Source organism: Notamacropus eugenii, chromosome 4 (genome assembly GCF_028372415.1).
Source record: "Notamacropus eugenii isolate mMacEug1 chromosome 4, mMacEug1.pri_v2, whole genome shotgun sequence".
Taxonomy (NCBI): Eukaryota; Metazoa; Chordata; class Mammalia; order Diprotodontia; family Macropodidae; genus Notamacropus; species Notamacropus eugenii.
The window spans coordinates 395,642,995-395,670,848 of NC_092875.1; the positions used below are offsets into that span (position 1 = coordinate 395,642,995).

Consider the following 27,854-nt stretch of genomic DNA (forward strand, 5'->3'; position numbering starts at 1 on the left):
ACCAGCTCTGGTCTACTTGGTCTGGTTGGTCTGAAGGACCAGCTCTGGTAAGGTCTTATACTTTGTTGCAAACTCTCATTAGATGAAAACAATGGCCTCTACACTATCCCCCCAACCCTATTTCTCATCGAAAGACCTTAATGATTATAATAAACTATAAAGACCTCAGTTCAAACTGGCAAATGGTTGATATTAGAAGCATGAATATTATCTTACTTCATGAATTTGCTAATAGCTAACTACTTACGGGCATTAGCCCAAGTTCTTGGCACATAGACAATTAAGATCAGAACTAAGAGCCTGCAGGACAGCCCTAGGGTGAAGGATGTCTTCAATTCCAATCAATTCCTCCCATTTGCCAGAAGTTTAGAAACATATCTACAGAAAATCATCAGGATTGTTTCCAAATTCTCAAAAAAAAAATCCTCCAATGTGTAATAGCCAAAAGAAGTCTTCTGCAAACAGTTTTGAATTTCACTGACGAGGCCTTGTAGCTCTAAGGTTCAATGCAATTAGTATATTGTCCTCTGTGAGTCAGAAAATTTGGGAAGTCTTTCATTAAATATGAAAGCCTTCTTTTATCTGGACCCTATGTAGGACATTTTTCATGACACTGAGAATACCTTAGATAAAACTATTTCTTCTTCCTTGATACCTTCCATATCACTGAGAGTATAAATTAAGTTTGTAAAAAAAGGTTATAGGTAAACTGTTTATATTACAGGAAAAAGCTCATTTTGAAGACACTGAATAATGATCTGCATTACAAATAATCAATATTCTAATTAGAAATCATTCTTATCTATTCATTAAAGATAACAGGAACTCCTATCAGATAATTCTTTAAGGCTATGTATGTTATTATATATAGTTAGAGGTAATAACAACTCTAGTGAAAAGTAGAAGGTAAGCTCTTTTAAGACAGGCACTATTTCATTTTTTCTAGTTCCCTACACAGTACAGGTTTCACTGAATTTTTAAAAACTGAATTTCTTATTTAAAAAAATAAAGTTTGCAAACAGTCACCTGCTCAATTACCCATGTGATTTATAAGGAATTAGTAATAGAGTAGGAAACTAGGGTGGGTTAGGGTAAAGAAGTTTAATTTCCTATATTCTTCTCCTCTTTTTCTTCCCACCAGGATAAGGTCAGTCTGGTACTTTGGAGGACTGGTAAGCTTCCTTTTAAGGTTGATCTAACACAATTCTAAATAATGCATTGTATGTTATACAGCATACTCAACATACCATATATTCATTGCTTTGGCCTTTTTTCAGTCCACTGTTGGCTTCCGGAATAGGCACTGGATCTTCGTTATAGCTGGGATGGTGTTTATAATCCATATAAGCTTTATATGTCCTGAATATATTATTCTATTTCAACTGTACAGACTTTAGAACATTCAGCTGCTTTGTTACATGTTGTAAGTTACGGGGCCTCAGCGATTCAGAATTTCTCCAGTAACTTAATTTCGAGGCATTTGGCTTTTGTTCCTGGGATTTCCACTACTTTAGAGAAACCAGACTTAATGGATTCCCTTCTGAGAAGTACTCCATCAATTCTGAGAAGTAGTTTTATTGAATGCTCTATTTAACTTCATTTTGCAATTACTGAAACTTTCAAGACATTGCCTCCGCCTGCCCCTCCCCACCCTTACTACTTCTTCAGTTTTGCCTCCTAAGTAACGAGGCGCAGAAAACTGCTGGCACTAGGACCTAGAGCTATAAACATGGCATAGAAAACACCAAATGCCCAAATTAATGGCATTTCAAAGTTCTGAAAAGCCCAGTTCTCAGAGACACTGGACACTTTTGAGGATGATTTTCTAATTTCATTAGAACCGAACCTTTCAAGAGTTTTTATTTTTTCCAGTTCTTAATTCCTGTTCTTTAACCCAAAAAAAAGGGAAGGGGAGGGGGGAAGAAAAGAAAAAGAAAAAAAAAACTGGCTTGCCCTTCTGAAGCTTGGGGGCCAAATTTCTATTTGGGAGGGAGGGTCTGTTGCCAAAGTGCCTAATAAAACACTACCGACCTTACTGTTTATATTCTTGACTTCAAAATATTTTTTGGCTGTTCATAGGATAAAAATGTACTATATCTCCTCTTCCTTTTTTGGAGCTTTAAAATAAACAATGACTTTAACCATACAATACCAGGAATTATCTTACTGCTTACCTAAAGGACATTACAACTGAGAAAAGGCAGACCAGCATTTGGAGAGTGTGCTTAAAAGCAAATCTTCAAATTACTTACGTGGTACAAAAAGAAACTGTTCAATAACAGAGCCCCTAGGGGAACAGAGCAGAAATTAGAATTCACAGCTCCAGAATTTCAAGTTTGATGGTTTACCTAATTAGCCACAGGTCTTTTTCTGCTAAAGGATAAACTTTTAAAAGTTTGTTTTAGAGGATTCAAAGAATTCTTTAACAGGAGACCAGACTGACTTCCATGGAATTTCCTGGTACTTCACAGGATTAGGTAGATCAAGAACCCATTAAAAATAAACTGGGCATTTGTTTTCCTATTCCAGTGGGAAAACCTGTATTTCAGAGAAGGCAGCAATAGGAAGTAATCCTTATTTTTCTGGGCCTCAAGCAAATTTGAGTCAATCCTTTGTGTAGTTGGCAGTTAATCAAAAGATTTCCTATTTTCTAGCTACAGCTGGTTAACCAAAAGTCATCCTAATAATAACGTTCTCCGGTGCTTTGATGAGTGATGACATGGCTGGGGGAGGGGAGGCATTTGTTTAGGGATGTACCTTCAATAAAGGGAGAGAAGTGGTGCTAATAAGAAAACACTCTGGTGCTTCAAAGTCCCCTCCAGATCGTAATATCCTGGTTGAATTTCTCTGGACTAGAGTCTCACTCCAAAAAGGAAAAGAGAATGTTGAGATCCTGTTCACACTAGTGCACGTTATAAGCTATTGTCTCACAAAGCAAACATCTAGGAAGGTTCCATATTTGTACAACAGCAAGTGTTCTGAAATAGTCATCAAGAAGCAGGTCTCCCAATGGCAAATTTTAACCCAGTCAAGATCTGTCAGATATTATAATTTTTTTTTAAATCATAAGACCGTGCAGAAACACAGAGCCCAGAGGACAGTAGTGAGTTGCAACTGGAGTTTGAATACTTATACAAAAATCAAGAAGGGGATGAGCACAAGGGGCTAGCATCTTTACTAAGTTTGGGGTAATGTTCAGTCACAATGAAATGGGGGGGAAATGAGATAATGGTCAGTTTTCAGCCGTCTTCAAATGGCAGCATAGAATCCCACTCTAAATGATTTTTGTCATTCAGGCTACCCACGCCTCATAGGACAAGGAGGGCTGGTTCCCTAGCATTCGGACATAGAAGTCATTGTGTTGCAGAAGAAAAAGAGAAGGTGGGAAGAGGAGGGACATCATAACCATTTGCTAGGGAAGGAAACTACTGAGCATCCAGAGTAATTGGGTGCTCACAGATGAGATTCCCACCTATTCTCGTCAGTTCTTTAGACTAACCCAGGCCGTTTGACCTAAAGTTACAACACACAGACTTAGTATAGTTTATGTGTGGGTATATGAGGCGAAAGGGAAGGGTTTAGAGGACTTGGGATCTGCAATTCTTTTTAAACAGAGAAAAAAAACCATGCATATTCATTCGATAGGGTAGATAGGGTAGTGACTCTCTTTTGCTTTTCTTTGTATGTCCAGAACTTAGCCTGGCACTGTAAAATTAGCATTTATTGATTGATTGAATGATTGCATTTTTAAAAAATGTTACTGTGTAAACTGGGCTATCCTGGTAAGGAATTATCTTTATTGATATTCATTTTGTCTTTTTCTTTATTTACTGGAGTTCCAGGGGAAATTATCCTAGGAAAAGTCACCATTCAGTTATTATTCTTTTATATTTAAATTCTTTAGGTTGTTCCATGGGTGAATAAAATAACTGACTTTTATAGTTAAATAAAAACATTAGAATGCAATCTCATCTTCTGAAGGCTCAGTAAATTGTACCGTTCTTGGCACCACACCAGTCCCAGACAAAATAATGGAGATGATCTGTATTTCATAGGGGTTTCTACATGACTTTTATTTCTTCTGTCTACATTCTGAAATCTATAATAATAATAAATCCTTGTCCATAAACAGTAATAGCAATAATGACAATAACAGTTGCCCACAATCACCAGGAAATAATACTTCTCTGTAAAAATTTGAGAATGTGTTTAATAGATGTCATTATACCACGTCCTCATTATCTCCAAACTACATGGAATAAACAGTTTTCAAAATATAGAGATCTAGGAGGGGGACATTAAAACCATGTTTTATGATCATAGTTTTGTGCACTGAGTCCTTTACTGGTGACCTAAAAGTTGACAATATGACATTATTTACTGCCTTGTTGGAAGGCTGCCAGGATAATGTCCATTGCTCCCAGTATGGGAGTTTCTACCCGCCATCCATACTTAAACTGGGACCCTAAAAAGGGGCCTATAGTTCTAAGGAAACTGAAAGCAAGACCAGAGCACACATCAAAGTTTTGATTACAGAACTTCAAAGGTATCACTTGTAAGCTAAGCTATCCAAGAGGCAAATGTCCTAGAAAATAAAGATAGAAATGGGACAAAGCTGTAACAGTGGATTCCAATTCAAGTATTATTAACATGAATTGCTTCCTGGTTCTCCAAAGTGTGATGGATAAAAAGGTTGAAAGACATAGTTTCTGAGTAATTAATCATTTTACTAATTATGCTAGCAGACAATTAATTAAAGGGATCAAGGATACTCTTGAATGCCAAAGATCCTTCATGGAACCCATTCAATGCTTATATGTTCTTGGAAGACTGACTGTTCTGGAGGGTGGCAATCAACTCTGATTGGTTAACAATTAATGAGGAGAATGAACAGTATAATGAGAGGTGGACCTATTCTAATGAGAGGTGGGGACCTTGACTTTGATTACTCAGAGCTGTCTGACTAGAACACAATGGGCCAGATTTCATCTAAATTAGATTAAATGCTTTGTAAAGGTGGGTTCTCCTACCCAGGATCGAAAAGCATTTACTCAGAAGATTTGGGCAATTTCATCTATCAACAATGTCCTTCGGAGACTGAACAACCTACAGGTTTCTGAAAAAATTCTGGTCCTAATTCAACAATTGCTTTTTAATGTAAAAGAGAAATAATCATTTCTCTCAAAGGTACAGATATTAAATAAAGTATGTTAAAAAAAAAAGAGAGAGAGAGAGAGGGAGATGCTTAGAAAGAAGCTGGATGACAGACATCTTTAGCAAGATCTAAAAGACAGGCTACCCAAAGTACCAACTAACATTCATTCAAAAGATATTTCTGGGAAGCTGTTACCTGCACACACTGTACTGGGTGCTAAGGAGCTAGCAAAGATGATGAAAGCTCCCTATCCTCAAGAAGTTTACAATATAACAGAGGAGATAATACCTTTTATTAATTCTAGGGGTGGAGAACATCTCTGTCTTGAAAGAGTAAGAGAAAGCTTCAATGAAGCCTCACAGTTAAGACTATGTCTTTGGGTCTAAGAATTCCCTTGTGTTCTTCCCCATGGTGTGGTCCATTAATTTACAGCAAAAACTTACTCAGAATGCAATGAAAACTACCTTCTCTTTACCAAGAGATAAAGTGCATTATAAAAGTACAGGCAGCAAACAGGCAAGATTTAAAGAGCGGGAAATTCCTTGGAGCAAGTAATCAGTTCACCAAGGGATAGAGAAGGGAAGAGGTAGACAGGGAATAAAATGACTAGGTCTCAGCGAGACAGCAAATTCTATCCACATAGGTCAAGTGAGTCTGAGAAGACTCCAAACGCCTGTAATTCTAATTAGTTCAGGACAGTAGTGTCATTCCCTTGAAGGTGGCTAACCATTGGCCAGGTGAACTCTGGGCTTACCAGTTCCCAGTAGCTTCTAAGATTATTTATTAATTTATTATTTATTATTATGAATGATTATTTCTCTCTTGTATTCGATAATTAATTATTGTATTGGGGTCAAGGATTTTCCCCCTTTCTAATTCCTTATCCAGAAATCAACCAACGTGAGAAGTCTTGGACAAAGACTTACCCAGGCTAGAATTTAACCAATTACACTCAAAAAAAAATTCTAAGCTTAGGAGAATTGATGAATTTCTGTTCATTATGTTTGGTCAGAGAGGTGTGGGGTAGAAGTAGATTCCCTCTTTGAGATATATATAGAGAGAGATATACATATACACATATATATACATATACATATGTGTGTACATATGTATATATATATATATATATATATATATATATATATATATTGATAAGACTCTTTGACCAAGATTTGGGTGCTCAGTGTCATGTACCTCAAGACCCTCAGTGTAATATAACCCACCTCTCATAATATTTATTCTCTCATTAATTGTTAACCAATCAGAGTTGATTGCCATCACTAGAAACACTAGACATATAAACTGTGAGCCCACTGCCATGATGGGGTCTTTGGCATTCAAGAGGGAATCTTTTATTAATAAAATGCTAGCATTATTAATAAAAATGATTAATTACCCAGAAATTATATCTTTCACACTTTTTGAATGTTACATTTCCACTTCCTATGATCTTCTGGTCCCTTTCTTCAGTTGAGAAAAGCTACACTTTCCATCAGCTCCCTTGCCAATAAGGCATAAGAATGTAACACAAGGCAATTTGTACCATGATAGGGGTAGACAGAAAATGCTAGAGGAGTTCTGAAATGCGATTACTTTCAAATCTGGCCATATCTGGGAAGTTTTGTGAAACCAAGATGTTTGAGTTAGGGTTTGAAGAATAAGCAGGATTTTGAAAGGAAGAGGTAAGAGTTGGAAAGGTAGACTGGGACCATGTCATAGAAATCTTTGATGTCAAAATGGAATTTGATCTTAATCAACACACAATGAAAAACTCCAGAAAGCTTCTGAGTGGAAGGGATATGCTCACTTATGTGCTTTGTACTTTAGAAAGATGAATCAAATATCAGTGGTTGTAATACAATCTAGGCAAGTATGATGAAGGATCTAAACTAGGACAGTAGCAGTGAAAACAGAAAGGAAGGAAGTTTCATCAAGGCACTGACCTCATATAGCATCCTTAATAAAAGTTTGTTAAATGAATGAATGACACATGTGAAAAGTACTGAGAAGAGAAAATGAAGAGGATTTTAGTGACATATATGAGAAACAATGAATACAGTAATGCCAAAGATGACATCAAGATTTCAAACCTGGATAAACAGCATCATTATCAGAAACAGACAAATCAAGAGGAAGAACTGGTTTGGGGGAAAGAAAATGAGTTGATCTTAAACATGTTAAGTCTGAAGTCTTGGAGATACATCCATGTGGAAATGTCAACCAGGAAACTGACCAAGAGGTGGAGCTTGGAATGACAGTACAGATAGCCAGGGGTGGGGAACCTGCAGCCTCAAGGCCACAGGTGGCCTTCTAAGTCCTTGGATGTGACATTTTGACTGAATCCAAGCTTTACAACACAAATACTTTTATTAAGAGGATTTGTTCTGTGAAGTCTGAATTCAGTCGAAGGGCCGCATTTGAGGACCTAGAAGGTCACGTGTGGCCCTGAGGCCACAGGTTTCCCACTCCTGGCATAGACTGATATGATAGTTGAAGCTACAAAAATAAAGGAAAATACCCAGGGAAGTTGTATAAAGACAACAGAAAAAAACAAATAAAGACAACAGAGACGAAGTCAAAGAGGGCCTTGTGGAATGCTAGAAGTATTGACTGGACTATAAAATAAATAATTAAATTTAATTCTTCATTCACTCATAAGTCTTTGAAGCAAAAGAAAATTTATGCCACTATGTGGCAGCAGATGGAGTGAGATATGGTTTTGATTCCTATCACTTCTATTTGCTACCTATATAACATCTGGTCAAGTCACTTGCCCTCTCTGAATCTGTTTACTACAAAAAGAGGTAGACAGCATTTCCCAATGAACAAATGGTCAAAGGATATAAATGGGCAGTTGTCTAAGGAAGACACCCAAGCTCTCAATTGTCATGTAAAAAATGTTCCAAATCACTAATAACTGGAGAAATTCAAATTGAAGTGACTCTGAGAGTCTACCTCACATCCATCACACTGGCAAAGTTAATAAAAAAGGAAAATGAAGAAGATTAGAGGAGCTGTTGGAAAACAGAAACAGTAATGTACTGTGGGTGGAGTTTTGAATTGGTTCAGCTATTCTGGAAAGCAATTTGAAACTACCAAAAGTTTACCCCTAAAAGTTACCAAACTATGCATAACCCTTTGACCCAGCTATCCCACTCTGAGGTATATACCCCAAAGAGATCAACAAAAGAGGAAAAGGATCCACATGTCCAAAAATATTTATAATAGTTTTTTTTTGTGTGAGGGTCAAGAAAACTAGGGGAACTCCCACCCTTTGGGGAATGGCTGAAGAAACTATGGAATATGTATGCAATGCAATACAATCAGGATATAAAAAATTACCAAAGAACAGTTTCAGAGAAAACTGAGAAGATCTACACAAACTGATAACGGAGTAACATGAACAGAACCTGAAAAAAATTATACAATAGCAAAAAAAATTGTAAAGACAAACAATTTTGAAAGATTTCAAAGCTCTGATCAACGCAATGACCATCCATGATTCTAGAGGACTGATGATAAAACATGCTACCCACTTCCTGACAGATGATGGATTCAGTGGACTGAATGAGACATATGCTTTTTGGACATGGCTAATGAGGGACAATGTTTTGTTGACTGTGCATTGTAATAATGAGGGGGAATACAATGGAGGGAAAGAAAAACAAATTTTTGTTCACTGAAAAACATTTGAAAAAAATTTTTTTAAACTGAATTCATTTTAATCCCTCCCACCAAAAAAGAAGGTACTGTACTTCAAGTTCTAAATCTATGATCCTATGATAAACTGAAATTAATATTTATAGTGCATTAAAGAGCTCATTATTCATAATGAAGTATATGTCAGTAATCAGTTTTGCCAAAATAATGACAATTCTAAAGCTAAAAATTCATTTGAGTTGACCATCATGATGGAAAGAAGGAAATGTAACCCTTTACTTTCTATAGATTTCCTCTAGAAGTCTGAGTTAGTGCTTCACTCAGCAGGAAAAAGAAGATATGTAAAGCAGTACTTTCTAATGGGTAGAAGATAATGGAAAAGAACTGCCTAATTTATTTAATCTCCAGTTACCAGAATCAAGAAAACATGAGACAGAAGGGCTGTGTAGGATGTCTGTTTCTTTCCTCCTCCCACCTCTATCCCACCTGAATCTTTTTCCTAGGGTCATAATCATCACATTTCTAAAACCTCTAAGATGTTGATAATGCAACTCCACAACTGCATACTCCTCCCACAAGAGACTGATGTGTCTCACAACTAAGTCTTCCTATCTTTGCATGGAACAAATGTTTGACATCTACCCTCTGCACCCACAGCTGTTTTCCACGAATATAAAGAACACTGTCAACCCAACTGTTTCTTTGAAGGTACACCATCCTTTTCCTGTGGCCTAATTTAGCTGCAGGTTGAAAGTGCAAAAAAAGCAACAAACAAACAAAGAAAAAAGAAAGAAAGAAAAGAAAAGGATAATGCAATACTACAACTGTTTTTTTTTCCATAAGAATCACTTGGTAAGATTGAATTAATTTTCTTCCAAATGTTCATTTATCTTAACAAGTTAGCTTATTTCCCTTCTGTAATTCTCAATTTTAATTTTCAGTTACTTGGCCAATTTTATAGTTAAGGAATTTCTAAAATGTTGATAAAGCCCACATTTGACTTTGAAAAAGCTACCACATGGTAAAAGAAAGAAAAACCCAATACTATAATAAATCTTCAGCCTTCTTACCAAAATTTTAATAACAATTAATTATATAAACTTTCAATTAGTTAGACATCTATTACATACACTATCTACGCCTGCCACTTACTATAAGTCATTATTTACATTGGAAACTATCAAACATCAACTGATCTGAATGCTGTACAGACTGTTAAGCAAACACCATCCTCATCCTCTTTTAAGATTACAATTTAAACCAAACAGCACTGCCCTATACAAACATGAAAACATATAAAGGTACATGTTAAATTGTACAAAACCAAATATATAAAATAGCCAAACAAATCAAGTATGATTTCAGTCAAACTATATAACAAATTCTTGGTGAGTGTGAAAGTACTTTTCCCTTTACAAATGGTGGGGAAAAATTACCTAGAATTGATGCCTTTTAAAATTTGAAGTATTCAATTTAAGAGTAGAGAACGGTCATTAGAAAACAACCTTGAGAGAAAAGAGTGTGAAACTGATAGAAGTTGGCTTATGTTCCACCTTCTTTTTCTCAGAATCCTAAACCAAATGAATTCGAGAAAATGGTTCAAGTAAATAATTAGAAGAATTTCATGGCAAGGAAGTGCAATTAGAGTCCAAAAGAACTAGAGGTTTCTTAAAACCAGTAGCACGCTCAATTCATACGTGCACTGTGAAATAGAAAGGACAAGCAACACATATCAGGAAGGCAAGAATGAAAAGAAAGTAGGGTAAGAACTAGCAAAAGACTATTTAAATAGACTGAAGAAGCATTCAGATATTCAGACTCCAATGACTTGGATCCCAAGATAGGCAAGAATTAAAGACAGAAATTTGAAGAGTTAAATTGAACAGGGTCCTAAGAGGATTACATGGGAATAGACAAATCTATTATTGTCCCTAGACAGAATGATCAGACAAGCAAATTGTAAATACAATGGAAAGAACATGATACTTAGAATTTTAGGGCTAGAAGAGTCATCTAATTAAACTCTCATTTTTTTCTCAGAGGAAATTTAAGCCCACAAAGGCAAAGTGAATTGCCCAAGGTCACATAGCTGGTAAATGACAGAACTAGGACTAGAATCCAGTTTTCCTGACTCCATAAAGTATAGATGTTTTCAGGTTCACTTCCAATAACCTATGTTCCCCACCTCAGAATGATTCTTGACTCCTCACTTTCCCTCAATCCAATCCAATAAACATATATTATATGCCTAGTACATGCCAGGGATTGCACTAAACACTGGAGATACAATTAATAAAAATAAAGCTCCCTGCCCTCAAGGAGCTTACAATCTAAAGGGAGAGAGAATACACAAAAAGAGGCAGCAAAGGAGTGGAGAGAGACAGGACACCAGGGGGTACCTGGTGTGGGGGCTTCTTGTTCCAGGAAGTTGAAACAGGTAGAGCAGCAGGTGCAAAATGAGGTGAACTGAGTCCAGTTTCTGCCCACTATAAATGAAGGCACTGGGAGGAGTTTGGTACTCTGTCCTCCAATCAGAGAAGAACATAGGCTGAGGGAGGTGGAGTCAGTTAGGGCTTGAGTCAGTGGTGTGGTGGTGAGTTCAGAGGAGATAAAGCTTATCCTGGGAGGGGCAACCTGTCCCTGAAAGTCGAAACCAAATAGGGCAGCAGATGCAAACGTTCCTTTGCCCCACATAACCAATCCATCGCCAAATTCTGTTGACTATCTCCCTGTAACATCTTTCACATTGGTAGCCTCCTCTCTACTCACAAGGCCACCACACTCATTCAGAACCTCATCACTCTAGATTCTAACTTGTCTCTTCCTGCCTGGTCTCCTTTTCCCTCTCTAATCTGTCTTGCACGCAGGCACCAAAGAGATTCTCCTAAAGTACAGGTCTGGCTATGTCACTCCCTCGTTCAATAATCAAAGATCAAATGCAAACTCTGTTTAACATTGAAAGCCCTTCACAAACCTAGCTTCCAACTACTTATCTTATTGTATACCACTCGCCTTCATGTACTCTGTGGTCCAGTAGAATGGTCTTTTTTTGCTTCTCCTCAGACATGGCAGTCTCTTTCTGGGATCCATACCTTTACACAGGCATGTTAACACAGGTATCTTTCTTGCCTGGAATATAGTTTCCTTCTCACCTCCTTGTCTTAGAATCCCTGGTTCCATGTAAAGCTCAGCTCACATGCTACTTTCTACATGAACTCTTTCCTGATCTCTCTGGCTGCTCACTTCCCTCCTCACCCCACATCCATAAAAAAATTACCTTTGGTTTATGTTCTATATGTTTTTTATTTACCTGGCTATGTGAACTGTTGGTTTCTCTTATAGAATATAAGCTCTGGCAGTCAGGAAGTCAATAAGCACTTATTAAGTGCCTACTATATGCCAGACACTATGCCAAACTCTCAGTGTTTCAATTTGTTCTTGGAATCCCAAGCAAGTAGTAATTAATAAGTGTTTATTGTTTAACTGACTAATCTAACATCCTTTAACAAAGTGAATATACTGATAAATCAAGAAGAAGATAAATGGTAACTGTCTTGATTTTTACCAGACTTTTGATACTGCATATAGCATATGCAGTAATAACATAATAAAATAAGATTTAGGCCAAATTATTTGTTAGACAGGTACATAATTGGGTAGGAGACTGCATGACAAAACTGATTATCAAGATCATTCTCAATCAGCAGGCAATTAATAGATTTCATCCTACAGGACTCAATACTATTTCCCACTTTTGCAGAAGGTAAAATTATAATTTGGATTGATTATTCCACTTTAAAAAAGATAAAAAAGGAAGAATTAATAGTTATCTTGATATTTTCTAGAGGTAATTAAAAAGGGGAACATTTCCCATTTCTAGGCAAATATGAGGAAATTTATTTAAATTTAGTAGATAGAATTCAGGTTACTTAATAAGAACTACTTCTTGAAAATAGTATTTTTTAAAATGCATTACTGAATTACGGAGGAAGTTCATTGAAACCCTCTTCCGTGTAGGTCCAGTTCAGGACTACCACGGTAAAGTAAATGTAACAATAAAGTGAGTCACATGAAATTCTGTTTCCCAGTGCACATAAAAGGTACATTTATATTATACCACAGTCTATTAAATGTGCAATAGTATTATGTCTAAAAAATTGTACACACCTTAATTCTTCAAAAATATTACTAAAAACACTAAATCATCATCTGAATCTTCCTGCTGGTAGAAGGTCGTGCCTTGATGTTGATGGCTGCTGACTAATTAGAGTGATGGCTGCTTAAGGTTGGGATGACTGTGGCCATTTCTTAAAATAAGATAACAATGAAGTTTGCTGCATAGATGGACTCTTCCTTTCATTTGAACACTCAGAGGTCATTGTAGGGTCATTAAATGGCCTCACTTCAATATTGTTGTATATCAGAGAATAGGGAAGCCCAAGGAGGAGAAAAATGGGGGGTGGCAGGTCAGTGAAGCAGTCAGAACACATACATTTATTGATTAAGCACAGTTTATTGTGCCTCAAAAGCATTACAGTAATAATATCAAAGATAGCTTATCACCGATCACCACAACAGATACAATGATAATGGAAGAGTTTGAAATATTGCTAGAATTACCAAAATGTGACAGAGAGATACAATGTGAGCACATGCTGTTGGAAAAATAGTGCTGAAAGATTTGTTCAACACAAGGTTGTCACAAACCTTCAATTTGTAAAAACCACGATATCTGTAAAGCATGATAAGGTGAAGCACAATGCAAAGAAATAAGACTGGATAGGTATCCTTTGTTAAGATGTTTTAAGTATCATACTTCCTGGAAAGAATGGCCATTCTAACTGGTCTCTAAATGCTCATTTTAATCTTACTCTAGAATTGCAAAATCTGGCACACTTCTGTATGTTTTGAATGGTAGAAAACAGAAAAAAAAGTTGGCACAGCAAAAATCCTGTCATTCTTAAGACACAGTACACGAAAAGAATAATTCAGCCCTTATTCTGTGATCACACAGAATCTGATTAGCACCTTAGCTGCCTGAGTATGTAGACCAAACCTTCTGCCATACGATTCTTGAGTGATTCTGTCTGGGTCATTATTCATCTCTTCCAAGTCTAACCAAAGTAATGTTAGTATGCCGGAACTGTGCCCTAGATGCCAAGCATACTGTGAGATAGAAAAGGACAGCCCTATTAGCTTTGGTTAGGGAATTTTCTCCAGGCATGGGACTTTTCAGAAGGAAAAAAACAACTGTTAGACAGACCCAAGTATGTGGTGTTTTGTTTTCTAACCTCATTGCAGAGGAAAAAAGAGAATATGGACTTATGAGAGAAAAAGTAAATTTTTGAAAAGTTAACCTAAGTTCTAGCAGTATTTTTTAATTCAAAGGAAAAGAATGGATGAAGTCATTATTCATGGACAGAAAAAAGAGGCAGGAGAGGGGTGCTGTCATGGACAGGAAACACGATGGGAGTGGAAAATTATCTTAGAACCTCAGAGATACAGAGGTGTTCCCTGTAACCTTAAGTGATGAGAGCTTAAAGCTATAGGAGATACCCATATATCTCTATTCTAATCCAGCCCCTTCCCTAGTGCATGAATGCCATCCTTCAACACCTCTAAAAGAAAGCCAGTCATCCATCTTCTGCTGGAACACCTCCAGTGATTGAGGTGGGACATGAGCAACAAACACTACACTCTTGAGATGTAAGATAAGAAATTGAATTTACCTCAAAGGGAGAAGAAAAAGAGGAAGGATGATGAAAGGAAAGGAAGAGGATAAAAGAAAGAGAAAAATAAGTGCATAGATTCCAAGAATACTGACACAGATGTGTACATGAATGAATTAAACTGTGAGGTAATTCCAGCATCCCTGGCAGGCCTCCATAGGGGCAGGAATAACCTACAAGCTTCTGGCCTCCTTCCGAATATAATAAATAACTTTGGGCCCAGGGCCATTCATAGCCATTAAGAAGCTAGCAAATCTCAAAAGGCAACCAGTCCAGCTCTCATGCTGCTCTGACTGGCTCTTTGACCTCTCAAATTCTGAACACTGCCTGGACCTATCTGATTGGTCTGGCCTGGCCTCTCTCTATTCCCAGTCCTTCCAACTCTGAAAGTTTCTCTGATTCTCAACCTCCTGTCTGTCTAAACTGTGCTTTCTGTCAATACCCTTCCTGCTTAGCTGAGCTCCTGTCCTATCATTCTCTTTCTGGAGAAGTGGTCTGTTGCTACTGAAGAAATGTCAGGACAACAGACAGTATCCTGACAGCACAAAACATTCACTTTGTGTTACTTCAATCAACCAATCCACAAATATTTATGGATCTAGGCAGCAGAGAGATAAAGACAAAAATGAAACATTCTCTGCCCTTAGTTTACTTTCCAATAAAGGGGAAATAAGATGCCCACATATAAGCAAAATCAAAATGAATGCAAGGTAAAAAGAAGCCAGTTGGAGGGAAGCAATAATAATGGAGGAACCAAGAAAGGCCTCAGAGACAAGGGGCCATTTGAGTTGAGCCTTCAGTGAAGTAAGGGATTCCAAAAAGTAAAGAGGGAGTGCTTATCAGGTCTGGGGGGGACAGCCAGTACCAAAGTAAGATGTCAGGAGATGGAATGTATAAGGAAAAACAAGTATGCCAGTTTAATGAGACCACACAATCCAGATTACTGCAAAAGTAGCAATGTGTAATAGTTTTGGAATGGTAGCCTGGAGTCAGATTATAAAGGGCTTTGGCATTTTCATTTTAACCTAGAGACAAGAGGGCACCACTTCAACATTTTGAACATGGGAGTGATGTGGTCAGATCTGTGCAATATGGAGGGTGGACTGAACATGCAATAGACCCGAGGCAGGAAGACTAGTCAGAAGGCCACTGCAATAGCTCAAGTAAGTGGCAATGAGACTTTCAACTAGAGGGGAGAGAGGGTCCATAGGTAAGAGATGATGTGGAAGTTGAATTGATGAGACGTGGCAACTCATTAGAAACGGGATGAAAGAGAATAAAATTTTCGGGGTTGATTGTAGGGTTGGGAACCTAGATAACTAGAAGATGATGGTATCACCAACAGATATAGAGAAATTCAAAAAAGAAGTGGAATTAAGGTGAAAGATATTGAGTTCTGTTTTATATATTTTGAATTTGAGCTACTTAGAGGACATCCAATTCAAAATATCCAATCACTATTTGATAATGTGAGGCTGGAGTTTAGGAAAGAGATGGTGTGTGTGTGTGTGTGTGTGTGTGTGTGTGTGTGTGTGTGTGTGTGTGTAAGGGTTGGGGTGGGCATGTGTTTACAATCCTTTTGAGAGAGAGAGATATCTGAGAGTCATCTGCATAGAGATGATTGAACCCACAAGAACTGATGAGATCACCAAAAGAAAGATTATAGAGAAAGAATAGGACTGAAATAGAACCTTGGGATATAGCCACAGTTAGGGGGCAGGACATGGATAATAATACAACAAAGGAGATGGAGAAGAAATAGCCAGACAAATAGGAGGAAAGTCATGAAAAAAAACAGTTTTATGACATCACAAAAAGGAGAGAATTTCCAAGTGGAAAGAATGCTCAACAGTGTCAAATGTGCAGTGAGTGAGTCAAGGAGGAGGGATTGAGACAAAACCCTTGGGTTAGGTCCAATTATGAGATTACTGAACTTTGAGTTTCAGTTGAGTAATGAGATAGAAAATTAGACATGTTTTCTAAGAGTTTGGCTGTGAAAGGAAGCAGATATAGGATAAAAGCTTGAAGCTTTAGCGGTCATGTTAGGGATGAGGGAAACCAAGACCTATTTGTAGGTATCAGAGAAAGAGCTAGTATAGAGAAAGTAATAAAATTAGGAGGAAAATTACTTTGGATGTAATCTCCCAGAGGGGATAGGAATGGTAGGATCAAGGATACAAGCAGAGGGAAAGCCTTGTTAAGGCAAAGGGTCATCAGCCTTTTAGAGTCTGGAGAAAAGGAAGAAAGAATGAAAGATGATGTCAGAAGATTTTGATATGAAGAACAGAAAAATAGCGGGAACTCATGATGAATGGTCTTTATTTTTTTTAAGTAAGGAATGAGGGAAGTAATTCTGATGACAGGGAGGAAAAAGAAAGTAAAAAGAAAGGGGAAGGAAGGAATATATATATGTATATATATATATACGTATATACCTATATTCACACATATATACATACATACATATATATACATACACACACATATGTGTGTGTATATATATATACATATATATGCTGGTAAATTAAACTATACACATGTTAAAGTATGGTAGGCTATAATCTGGATTTATATTCATACTGAATAAGAAACATTAATCCGTCCTTCAGGCTAATATTGGACTTTATCAATTGTTGGCCATAATTGTAAACATATATGTGCACTTAGTTTAAAAATTAAAATGGAAATATTCCGTATGTTTTGAATGTATTTATAAGTGTAGAATGATGCTAGATTATAACATCCTTGGTTGACAAGACATCTGTTAGACCTGATAAAAAGGAATATTTTCAAAGGTTGAAAGTTCCATGATATAATAATAGTTAACACTGAACTTTGAATCCAGCAATTTAAAGGTCACTCTTTCCATTTTCTCAATGGCTATTTATTGTATCTAGTGATATTTACAGAGTAGTAAATATTTGTCAGTTGAATGAATGTAAGTATGTATGACCATTAAAAAAAAGTCTGGGGCCAAAGAAAGGATTTTAAAAAAGGTATTAAGAGTTTGTATCAAATCTTTCTATTCCAAAAATAGTGTCTCTGGGCTGTCTACAAGTGAGAACTTTGAGTAGGATTTATCTCTTTGAAGATAAGTGAATCCATTTTGGGCATGTGGAATTCTTTTCTTGAGTTCTCTGTGAACATGGCCACTATAGACATTATTAATACCTTATAAATTAACATTTCTGTTTTAGTTTTAAGACTGCTGAGGACATACATAGAGACATACTTTCCTGGGTATATAGGAACAGGAACAGAGACTGGATCTGGAATTTCATTTGTGTGGAGACATTCTGGGTAAGGAAAGCCCCTCTATCAATGCAGGTTGGCTCTTTTTTTTAATTATAGTTTCCAAAAGCTGCCTAGAGCACTGAGAAGTTACACGCTTTGACCAGCTTTCCCATCCAGTATATATCAAAGGCAGGACTATTCCTGGATCTCTATGACTGCTACATCCTTTACATTCTGTTAATTTGCATACAGATAGAGCAAAGAGTTCTTAAAAGTGTCTTTACTGGCTCCCATTCCCCTGTTTCCACCAACTATTTCCAGCAGACCATTGCAGAATATAGGGAGAGTAAACCGGAATCTCATTCTAGGTCAGCAAATCATGGCCTTTTCCTCCTAACTTGAAATGTAAATCAGCGTCCTAACAACCGTGGATCAGTAAAGGAACTCCTAGATGTAATCTGGTTGCTGTATCATTTGTTATGACAAGAGTTTATTTTATGTGACTTTGACCTGTAACAGGAAAACACAGCTTCAGTTCAGACTCTAATGATCCATGACAGCATACACACTTGAACGCCATGGTTCTCGGATACCAGAACAGATGCAGCTTGGGAAATGGAACTGACAACCATCTATTCCTCAGCAAAACATGCACATGTGCATGTACACATACTCCTATTTCTAAAGTAATACTATATATGTATATGTGTATTATTATTAATAATAACCAAGGCATAGGGCAAAGGAAAAAAATGGGGACAAGACACACACTCACACAAAAGTGAAAAGGTGTCAACATAATTATGGATCATCTTCCCTTTAGGTATGAGAGATGACAGTCCCAAGTGCAGTATGAGTCTTTCTAAAGATAAATAGAAGATAGACAGATAGACAGACAGACAGACAGACAGACAGACAGATAGATAGATAGATGATAGATAGATAGATAAAAGGAACAAAATTAATTCAATGACAAAGCCAAATGTGAAGGGGGTAGGGGGATGAAGGACCCATTAAGAAGCCATCTTTAGGTCCTTCAGAGTCCTTCCTTTTCTCTCTGCCACAACTCTTCCTAGATCATGAGTTGATCTTCTCTAAAGAACTATATTCTAAATTCCAGTATAATAAGGATGCACTTTGATGCAGCCCTCTGTACTGGAAAGGAAGTGGTACTGAGACTATATTACTGCTGCTTAGCATATCTTTGGATTATTTCTCCACAAAAGTATGATTGATGATTCATTGGCTGATCAGTGTGACTGATGATTCATCACAATGTGGAGAGGATGCTGATCTCAAAGATTATGCTAAGGAATACAAACTCTAGCAGGTCCTATCAAGCTAGAAAATCTTGGAGTACTGGCCTAATGATGGGTGTGAAATGTGGAGGTTAATTATCAGAATGTTAGCTACTAGGCAATGGTTTTGGGGGCCCCAGTAACTCATGAAGACCGTCTAGTATGTTGTAGACAACCTGTGACTTCCATGAGTGGAGATACTCATGTCAATGACATTCTCTATCTTGAAGTAGCAACGTGTACATGTAAATAATAATAACAGCTAACATTGATAGAATGTTTTAAGATTTACAAAGTGCTTTACAAATATTATCTCATTTTGTCCTCACAACAAAATGGGAGTTAGATGCTATTATTATTCTCATTTTACAAGTGAGAAAACTGAGATGAAGCTATTTGTCCAGGGTCATTCAAAAAATCAATCAACATTTATCAAGCACCCACTGTGCCAGGCATTGTGGTAAGTGCTGCGTATACCAACAGGTCAAAGACAGCCCTTGCCTTTAAGGAACTTACAATCTAATGCGGAAGACAATAAGCAAAAAATATATATACAAAGCAATATACAGATAAACAGGAAATAATTAAGAGAGAAGAAGCACTGGAATTAAGAGAAGAAGGCTTCCTGTAGAAGGTGGGATTTTAGTTGGGACTTAAAGGAATCCAGGAAGGTCAGTATTTGGAGCAGAGAATAATGTTCCAGGCATGGGGCACGGACAGAGAAAATGCCTGGGAGCTGAGAGGTGGACTGCCTTTTTCATGGAACAGAGGCGAATGTCACTGGATCAAAGAATATTTAAGTGTCTGAGGACACATTTGAACTCAGGTCACAAAGTTAATATATATGTCAGAGGCAAAAATAAAATTAAGACCCCAGCAAATTTGGAGTTCTCTCAGTACACAGCATGATACTCATACAGCAGGTGATCTGCAAATGTTTCTTGAACTGACTTGCTGCTGAGCTTGCTACACCTATAGCTAGGCACTAGATTAATTTTTAAAATTTACTTTATTCAAATAACAAAACTATACCTGTATAGATCACAAACATGCTATACCTATATACATATATACCTATATACCTATATACCTATATACATGCTATACCTATATACATATACAAAAGCACATAAACGTAACCCTGCTTATATGTATGACAGACAATATGATATAGTGACCTTGAGCTCAAGATGACCTGGGGTTTAAGGCCCACCTGACTCATACTGGCAACACAATCTTGGGCAAGTCATTTAACTTCTCAGGGCTCTAGGCAACTCTCTAAGACTATTAGTTGCAGAGAATGTCAACCTGTATTGACAGAGTTTTCTTATCTGGGAGATCCCTATACCAACAAAATCACAAGCCTACTCCTATCATTCTACTCACAGAAATAAGAGAGACAATATAGCATGGACAATAGAGAGTTGGCCCTAAAGTGAGGAAAACCTGGATTCAGGTTCTGCTTTTACCTACTGGATGTGTTACTCTAGCAAGACACTGGACTCTTCCATCACTCAGGGAACTCCCCCAGACTATCAGTTGTAAGAGAGTCACCAATCTAAATGGGCAGAACTCAACTGGAGTGCCCTACATCCATGAAATCAAAGCTCTGCTAAAATATAAATCAATATGGGAGCATATGTACAAAGTAGGTCCCAGAAAAGAGAATGGTTCCATCACAGTTTGGAAAAGTTTATGATGCTTTAAATGATCCCAACATCTTGCTGTTAACAAAAGCCAGTCTCTTCAACCCCAATATTATCTTGAGTGTGCTCCATAGGTGTAAGTCATAGAATGCCACAGTTTCAGAAAAATCAAAATTGCACGGAATCCAAAGGGCAATATAAGAACAGGTTACATTATATCATGTCCCCATCTTTTACTGACATAAGAGAACTAATAAAAACATATTATCAAGGAAGATACATATGATTGGAAAAGGAAGTAGGGTAGTAGAAATAAAAGACAACATATGGACAACCAGAGTGAAAATGTTAACTAACTGAAATTATTTGGATTTAGGGGTAGTTTTTTTTTTAACAGCTGGAACTTCCAAAAATTTTTTTAAAAAACTGAAACTTGGATGAGTCCTCCACTGATTATGATAATGATAGTGGTAATATTTATTTGATCATGAAAATTAACAAGAAAACAATAGAAACTCTGCAACATATATCACCAAAGGTGACAAGATTGGCACCTGCGGAATACCTAAAAAGATATGATCAAAGGGCCATAATTATACACCAGACACTTGCTATTTTTCACAAACAGTCAACAAATCTCTGAACTACATACGCAAACCTCAGAGGCAGCTAGAGGGTGCAGTGTTTAGAGCACTGGGCCTGGAGAGAAGACTTCAGCTCAGATTCAGTGTCACATTAGCTGTGTGACTCTGAGCAAGTTATATAACCTTTGCCTGCCTCAGTTTTCTCAAATGTAAAATGGGGATAATAACTTTACATTATTGGGTAGTTAGGAGAATTAAATGAGGTTATATTTAGCTGAATTCATCTTCTTGACTCCAAATCCAAGAGGGGAAGGGAATAAGCATTTCTATAGTACCTACTATGTTCCAGGCACTGTACTGAGTACTTTACTAGTGTTATGTCATTGGATCCTCACAACATTCTTGCTGTTATTATCCCATTTTACACATGAGGAAACTGAGGCAAATAGTTTAAGTGACTTAAATTCCCAAGGCCCTAGGGCCCAAGAGCCCTGAAAATAACAGCATCCCCCAGATCACTGGCTCTACTTCCAGCTTGGCCCCAGCAGACGTCATCGAGTAGAACAAACCCAATGGACAATGGACTGGCTATATTTGCCATCACAAACACCCACTGCAAAGTGCTAATGATGGAAAGATAAATTCTAGACCTTCTAGAATAGCAGGGCTTCTGGAATCACTGGCCCCGCTTTTAACCCAGTCCCCACAGATATATTTAGAGAACAAATCCTTTGGAAAAGAGCTAACCATCTCCATCAACTATGAAACCTACTCCCTGAGGCCTTTTCTTCATCCCTAGTGATGACACTCCTTCAATTGGACCACCATTTTGGCAATGTTCAATTTCTCTTTTTCTCATCTTCTCCTCTGCACTTTCCCTTTTCCAACTCCCCCATTAGAAAGCTCCTCAAGGGCAGAGACAGTCCTGATTGGTTATATTTGTATCTTCGGTGCTTAGCATAGTGCCTGGCATATAGTAAGCGCTTAATATTTTATCTATCTATTTATCTATCTGTCTGTCTGTCTGTCTATCTATCTATCTACTGCCAAGCAACTCACAGGGTAGGCAAGCCGTTCTGAGGGAGAGTCAGGAGTTTCTATGTGCCAGACCAGTCAAACCAACACCATTTTCTACCTTGAGACCAAAGTTAAGGCAACCCAGATCCCTGAAACCAAAAGTCCTGGCAAGAGCAGTATGCCTTAGATCACTAACCTGCCTTCCAGTTTGGTTGGCCCAGATATAATCCCGAGAATCCACCCTTACTGAGACATGACCTGACAATTTCCTCTGCCAGTTCTACAACTGCCCTCTCCTAAGCAACCACAGCTACTGAAGATGAGAAAATAAAGTTCTCACCATCAAAGTCCCTGGTGCTGTCAAATGGTTCAACGTCAGGAAGCAGCATGGTTTTATTCATGTAAATGACATTTCAAAGACGAATTACCATCCCCTGTGCTACTGTACCATAAGGACCATAAGGCATCTGACTTTCAGTTTGAAGCTATCTCTATGTGTTGCTGCTCTCTGTGAGAATGTGGCTTCCTTAAAACCAGGGAGTCTGACTTTTCTATTTGCTCCCCAGGGTTTAACTCAGTGCTTTTGCACCTAGTAGGTGCTTAACAAATGCTTTTTGGTTCATTCAACAATAGCTCATCCTGATACAGCACTTGACAGGCTACAAAGTCCTTTCCTCACAACAGCCTTCAAATGGGGGAGCCCAAGTATAGCAAGAACTGTTATGTGACACTCCCCATCCCCCACATTTAAGTGGATTATGTGGGGTAGCAGGAAGGAAGGAACAGCACAGAACAGCCTGAGCCAACAGTATTCAGACCTCCTGAGTAATAGAAAGCAACCATTTCACTACAAAACCTCTCGGAAAAGACAAGCACAATGAATTGAAGTAATGTTTTTAATCATTTATTTCATTTTTTTTTTTTAAAAAGGCTGGTGTTTACATTAAGACACATTCACACCTACATGTATTAGTTCAAATTGCAGAAAAGAAAACTAATAAAAACACATTTTTAAATGCGTAAAATGGGAAACAACACATACACTCACAAAAGTGGTTTTAGCTACTTTAAAGGTCCATGTATGTAATAATATAAGAAAAGCAGTTCTCTCAAGTTTCTAGGTATTTCTCAACTTTGAATTGCATATGATTTAGGATGAGAACAGCAAGCATGACAAAAAAAAATCACTGAGCCTCAGGTACAATTCAACTCAATTTGTACCAACCCAAACTAAACCAACTATTCTATGACACTGTAGAATGGTTTTAAAGAAGTATAACAGCACCAATTAATTCAGCATCCTTGGGGAAGAAGTCATTGCATACAACTGAATTTTCCAGATAACTGAGGCTTATCCTTTTGGATGTCTCAACTCTTTATTTTAATCATATTTTATAAAAATCCTTCAAAATGTATCACATACTTCTCGGCCTCTTAAGAAGAAAGTTTTGCAATTTCATTGTTTTGTTGGGAGTGCAAGGTTGGGGCCAGGGGTGAGGAACCAAACTTGGCATAACATTGGTATATGGAACTCCTAATCAAGATGCTCCTGGTCAAGAAAATTCCTATATTTATTCAGGCGGGCACCTGGTCTACAACTTACAGTCTTAGAGACATGCCTGTAAGTGATTTGCCCAAGATCACACAGCTAGTATGTGTTAGGAAAAGGACTTGAACACAGATCTGAATTCAAGGCTGGTTCCCTATATACTACAAGATGCTACCTCTGTATTTGTAACATACATAGTATATCCCTTGATCCAACCTTTGCTTGATTACTCAAGATTATCATTGTGAATATCAATTACTATTGCATCTTTTATTAAACTGTGATTTTTTTATTATTATTTTATAAGATGTCCTTAGGGGTCACTGGGATGTGCTGAACTGTTTGCACTACAATTCATTTCAATTAAATAAACATTATACATATCCTATATGCAAAAGCACTGTGCTAAATTCTGGGGATGCAAATGCAAAGATGTATCGGCTCTCATCCTCAAGGAGTTTATATTCTAGCGAAAAGTATAAAACTAAACAGATAAACATAGCCTATGGAAAATTTTGCAAGGGCAAGGGGGAGAAGATATCAGGAAAGGCTTCACAGAGGTGATGGTATCTAACTAAGTCTAAGACTGCCGTGCTTTTAACTTTCTTTACCTATTTTAATGGCATTTCTATAAAGCACTTCTTCTTTGTATTTGCCGCTTCTAATCATCTGTGGGCTAAGAAATCACAGTCCTAAGTTCGTTAGAAATTACAATAAAATTGGAGCAAACAAAATCTGAATAAGAGCCTGAGGAATTTTCTTTACTGTCCATGAGTAAAGTGTTTAGCTTTGTAGCATTGATTTTATTTCATGTGAAATCTATTTTAGTTGCTCAGAAGCTCTTTTGTGCTTAAGATAATTAAAGTTGCAAGATAAGTAAGCTCTGGATGTATTACTGAATGCTAAACCTTCCACTCAAGAGTTCTACAAATGATTTACAAATGCAGTGTTCATTTGCTAATGTTCTGAAAAAAGAAAGAATAAATTATTTTCCTTCATGTAGGATGAAAGTCTGTAGCTCTGATGATAGGCTCAGAATCCATAACTACTTTCCTGGAATTATACTCTATCTTTGTCACTCATGCCACTGTTATGAAAACAGATCTATGTAGCCACGAATAGAGAGACTGCAGAAAATTGAGGGAAAAAACTTTTCATAGACAATCTTTTGGATAGCTTGGTATTGGTTTGGAATACTGATGTGGTGTAGGAAACGAGGAGCTGATTGATTAGAGAAAACATGGAAAGACTTGGACTTATAAAGGAAGATGCAACTCAACTTCTGAGGAACCAGTGTCAGGAGGAAATAAGCATGGTAGAGTCTTACATACATGTGTATGAGTATATATATGTATGTTCACAGATAATTTATGTATATGCATACATATCCATGCTTAATTGTAGCCTTCTTTAAGAAGAGGGGAGGAGAGGGAAAAATAAAGAAAACAGATCTAAATAATTTTAACTGGTCAGCATTTTCAATAAGTTACAAATAACAGAAAAGACTCCCTAATAAATTACACTAGAATGTTACAGGATATAAATTAAAGCTTACAATTTACATTCTACCAAGGTTTATTTTGCTTTGCTTTGTTTTCTAACACTAGTCTATACAAGAAAAAGGAAATACCTGGTGCTTAGTTCCATGCACCTAATACTGAGCCCAGGGTTTGGGGAGTTCAGAAGTTGAACTATTTCTCACTTAATGAAAGGTTACTATTGTCCCACTGCCCTGAATAATAATTTCCCTTCCTTTTTTTGCTTCCTTATAAAATGTCATGAAGTTTTAGCTTTTAAAAAAATCATACCAGCTTGTGCATTTTTTCCTTTGCAGGTGCTTTATTAAACAAACCCCAAAGGACTCTCCTCCAACAACCCCCCAAAATTTTTGCTGCTTTTTATTTTCCCTTCCAACTTCAATTTTTAGTAAAAGTTTCAAACCGATTCATAGTTAACACAAATTAACTCAAACAGGGAACAAAACAGAATGGAGAAGGAGCATGATTACTTCATATTATGTTCAGAATTTAGTATTCAGCCTTCTTTTTAAGAACATAGTTTCCTGGCACATGGTAAAACTCACTTAGACCTGCATATCAACACAGCAGGCATCCTGTTCAAATGTTATTGTGGAAATAACGTGCTGTTCTATGCCAAATGCATCCAAATTAAACCAAGAGGGATGGAAACAACACTCTCCCTTGATACAGAGTGAATGTTGTAGGTGGGCTTGTTTACAAGAATTATGAAATTTACAGCTAAATATAAAAACAGATCCATTACCATATTGTAAAACTGGATGACAGACCATCCCACCTATGGACTACGGAAAGAACACAAAGTTCAAGTCTAAAATAAGACCAGGGAAAATGAGGAAAGGAGCAAAAAGACTTTTCCACATTTTTACTACAGAATTTCAAAGGCAAAACACAGCCAATATTAAATGCACAATATTTGGACAGTAATCTTTTCTGAATTGCAAATGTCCTGGGCATTTTTTTCTTCCATAAAAATGCAATGGTGAATTTTACTAAGGAACTTAAATATTTCTAATTATATGGAAGCTTCAAATGCATGGATTTTTTTTTCTAGATATAAGTATAATCTGGATAAAGCAAATGCACTGACACCATCAGCTTACTCAACTGATACTACCATGAAGAGCAGGAAGCAAGCTTTGAGGATGACCTTCTGCGCCCAGGCTAGGAGGAGTTTAAAGATTCATCGGGCGGTTGTGCCACATCTGGATAGGACTTGGTGGGACCAATGCTACATGGGAACTGAGCTAAGTTAAGCCTAACTTTCCCCACACCAATCCTGCCAAAAAAGATCAAGGTGGCATAGGTGAAAAAAGGATTGCATATTTATTCTTACTATAACCCTAAAGTAAATATCTTTTTGTAAAAGTTAATTCAGGAGGGGCGGAGCCAAGATGGCGGAGTAGAAAGACGCACATACACATAGCTCTGAACCCACAACCCATAGAATGGCTACAGGGAAGTAACTCACTGCGAATTCCGCACCCAGAGGCCACGGAACATTGGAGCGAGGGAGATTTCTGTTCCAGAGAGACCTGCAAACCTCTCGCGGGGGGGTCCTTCGCGCTGCGGACTGGGCGCCGGGACTGGGAGCTGAGTGCAGCCCTGCCGCAGCCGCGGCACCGAGAGGAAAAGATCCGAGCAGGCTTCACAGACAGGATCTCCAGCGGCCACGCGGGTCCCTCCACCCACAGAGGGATCTGCAAACCTCTCGCAAAAGGTCCGTCGCGCTGCAGACACAAAGCCCAGCCCAGACCTGCTGCGGCCACGGCTGCGGCACCGAGAGAAACAGATCCGAGCAGGCTTCAGGGACGGGATCTCCAGCGGCCGCACAAGTCCCTCCACCCACAGGTGACAGGGGTGGGTGAGAGAGTCTCTTTGGCGGGTCGAGAGGGGAGTGGGGTGCCCCCATAATTCAGGCCCCCCCCGGGAGGTCGAAGCTGAGAGGCGGCTGCAGACAGGGGCTCCCCAAGCAGGCGGGAGCCTGAATCCATTGCAGAAGGTCTGTGCATAAACCCCCTGAGGGAACTGAGCCTGAGAGGTGGCCCTGCCCCGATCTCAGCACCAGAACATAATCTCATACTGAATAGCAGCCCTGCCCCCGCCAAAAGCCCTGAGGCTGGAAGCAGCATTTGAATCTCAGACCACAAACACGGGCTGGGAGGATCAGGAGGTGAGGTGGGTGTGAGGAAAATATTCAGAGGTCAAGTCACTGGCTGGGAAAATGCCCAGAAAAGGGAAAAGAAATAAGACTATAGAAGGTTACTTTCTTGGCGAACAGGCATTTCCTCCCTTCCTTTCTGATGAGGAAGAACAATGCTTACCATCAGGCAAAGACACAGAAATCAAGGCTTCTGTGTCCCAGCCCACCCAATGGGCTCAGGCCATGGAAGAGCTCAAAAAGAATTTTGAAAATCAAGTTAGAGAGGTGGAGGAAAAGCTGG

The 27,854-nt window shown here is 38.0% G+C and overlaps 1 protein-coding gene and 1 long non-coding RNA gene across 3 annotated transcripts in view; both read right to left on the reverse strand.

The window, feature by feature from the left end:
* Positions 1 to 27,617, reverse strand: part of LOC140501682 (uncharacterized) — a 71,516-nt gene extending 43,899 nt beyond the window's left edge. The window contains exon 1 of the long non-coding RNA XR_011966321.1: positions 1,248 to 27,617. This is a non-coding gene — a long non-coding RNA (uncharacterized lncRNA). The remainder of the gene's footprint in view (positions 1 to 1,247) is intronic.
* BCL2 (BCL2 apoptosis regulator) overlaps positions 1 to 27,854 on the reverse strand; it is a 234,694-nt gene that overhangs the window by 180,533 nt on the left and 26,307 nt on the right. The gene's annotated exons all lie outside the window — the stretch shown is intronic.